Here is a 3,205-nt window from a genome sequence, read left to right as displayed (position 1 = left end):
CTATAGCTTTTGTTTCACACTCCAGTACTCTTAAGTGGTTTGCAAACTGCCAATAAACCAAACCGGTTCAAGAACCATTCTTGTGCTTTTCTGGTGCTTAACTGGTTATTCTCTGGTTCTGAGTCCAGAGCCAGTTCCGGGCTACAGCCTGATTTAGCTCTGGTTCTTCCGATTTCAGCCGCAGTGGAGCGGCTCTAAACACCGAAAACCGGTTCTTAGCTGACCCCAATTGGCTGCCCGGCAAGAACCAAGAACCACGCTCACGTCGGAAGGGGGCTAGATTAACCTGAGCCATAATAACAGTTTATGGCGAGTACGGAAAAAGAAAGTTGTAACAAGCAGTAGCGCTGAGCAAAGTGATCGTTCTTATTATACATCCATGGTGAAGATCAGTTGAGAGCGGTTGAGAGCCGTTTCTGTTACTCCGCCCAATGCTGCTCTTCTGAGAGGAACCGCTCTGACAGCTCTCTGTATTCTCTACTGGGAAACAGCTAACAGTCCTTCTGGAGGTAAGCAACGCTACACAATTACACCCAGTCTGAGAGTAAAAGATTTCTCGAAGATTAGTTTTGCTTTCTTACAACGTTAAGTTAATGTTAACGTAGGGTGACCATATTTTGATTTCCAAAAAAGAGGACATGCTGCCCCCAGCCTCGAGATACTTAATGATACCCAACGTTTACTCAAAGATGCCTTATTGTTTTAAAGTATGCCTCCTCTGTATGGATATACAATTATTATTTATATTATTTTACTGTATATAACACAATAATATCTCTCTATAACCAAAGACACACCAAACCAAGGTTACTCAACAATCAACATGCTTTATTGTACCAAAAATCATCTCTGACAAATCTCAAATGCACAAGAATAACTTAAACATCAATCTGTAACAAAATAATAGCTCTCTTTTCAAGTCTTACTGGACAAAAATAAATAACAAAATATATGAAATAGTAGAAAATAGAAAATCCAGCTTTAACAAATAATCTTTTTGTATCTTGTCAATGTAAACAATAAAACAGTAACCTCCCAAAGATACTAATGTAATTATTTGAAAAGTGCACTATGCAGTTTTGGATTTCACATTTGCATAATTTCCATTAGTGAACATAACCTAACATAACATTTGATTACCTAAATCAAACCAAACACATTTTGAGGCACCATGAACCAAATATAAGCCTACTTTAAATGTTTGTAAACACAATTCCAGGCCCTGTCATTGTAAACAACCACAGTGAAACGACAACTTTTCACATATTTCTAGCTTCAAACTGTTTTCTAGGGTCCCAATTTAAAATTAAAAGTTTAAAGTTTCTCTCCCACAGCTACATAGCTTTCTCTCTCTGCATAGCTGCATACTTCAATCTTCTTCATCCTGCTTTTCTTCTTCATCCTCCTTGTCTGCCCATCGATATTTAGCTGTGGAGCTGATCTTTCCCAGCAGGTTTCGGTTGCTCAACAAATAAGCATGAAAGTCTTTGCAAGACATGTCTTTCAAATTGTATTGCACAAATAGAATCCCCTTCAGTGACTCAGCAGACAGCTGGTTCCTCTCCTTGGTCCACTGGCTCTGCGTCAGTGAGAAAACCCTCTCAACATTTGCATTGTGAGAGGAAAGTGCAAAGACAAACTGTGCAATCTTCAGTAGTTCTGAGTAACATGCAATGCTTTTGGCCTTCTCAAAATATTTGGTCCACTTCTGGTGCACCTGCAGGCCACTGAACTCCTCATCACGGTTGCACCTTTCTGTGAATCTCTTCAGATTGGTGACCTGGTCAAAACACTTGACATCACCAATTACCACCCCCTTCCCTCCTAGGAACTTGATGCAGGCCTCCACATCATTCCACTCTGGTGGCTCACTCAGATCCATCCACGTGAATGTGGAGAACTCTTCCATGGGAGTCATCCACTTCTCCAGATACTCCAGACATGTACTGTACAGGCCTTGCACATCAGCACAGAACTGGTCATATTCCTTACCAAGTCCATCACTACGCTTTTGTGCCAGTAGTCCCTTAACTTTAAGGGACATGCAGTTGTTGCTTTTGCGTTCAAGAAGAATGGTGTGGATGCTGTTCATTGTTTTCTTTACCTCCATAGTGGAGTTCTTCTCCTTTTCCATGTCTTGAATGTGGGTGTGGAACGCAGACATGAGTGAGTGCATGTGCCAGAGGTAGATCTCACTGAATTCGTTTACAAAAAACTTCTTGATCACTGTGGGTGGTTTTTGCTGAGACAGAAAGAATGTCTTTAAGGCTGGAAACATCTGTATCATCCTCTCAATGCCTGGGAACAATGACAGCCACCTTGTCTTGCTGTGAGAAAGCATCCTTCTGTATTCAATGTCAACAAAATCATAGTACTCCTTCAGGCTCTCAGTGCGCACAGTGTAAATGTGGAAGAACTGGTAGATTTTGAACATGATATTCTCAAGGTCAATATCTATTTTGTCTGCCCCATGATGAACACAATTATTCAATATGTGTGCTGGGCAACCCACACCGATCACAGTGGTCTTCAGCAGCAACCTCTTCAAATTTGCAAACACATTCTTTCCCCCTTCATCACGTCGGATTCCTCCAAAGTTTGTGTTGCAATTGTCGCCAGTAAATGCAATGCATTTTTCAGACAAATTGTTTTTTGCCAATGTTTCAATGAGATATTGTGCAATGGTTTCTGCTGTCTCATTTGGTGTGTCTTTAAACTCGATTAATTTTGTTTGCATGCCACCCCTCTTCCAGTCAAAGTACTGGATTATGATTGGGAATATTTTCACTGCTCCGTGGTTACTCCCGTCTGTAGAAACACCACAGTACTGGATTTCTTTTAGTGCTTCATGTGCGACATCAATCGAGTGGGGCGCTATAACACCATTGACAATGGCTTTGGTTTTAGTGCGCGCACTACTGAATTTTTTTGCAGTGTCAGAGTCTGGAAATGCTTTTTTAGCAAGGCACTTGTGCAATCCATAGATCTGTAGCTGTTGTGATGTTTCACAGTGTGAAATGCAAACGCACCCTCCGCTGCATTTACAGCATCCTGTTTTGCCTGGTCTAACAAAGAAGTCTGTCAACTTTGCCGACAAACTCTCACCTTGCACAGCTTTCCTATGTTTGTCTTTGTCCATGTGCGCTTTAAGATCGCCTGCACCTTTATTGGACACACACACGTATGTGCAAGCTTTGCACACGGT

This window comes from Notothenia rossii (genome assembly GCF_949606895.1).
Source record: "Notothenia rossii genome assembly, chromosome: 6".
Classification (NCBI taxonomy): domain Eukaryota; kingdom Metazoa; phylum Chordata; class Actinopteri; order Perciformes; family Nototheniidae; genus Notothenia; species Notothenia rossii.
Note: the sequence above shows the minus strand (reverse complement) of the source record.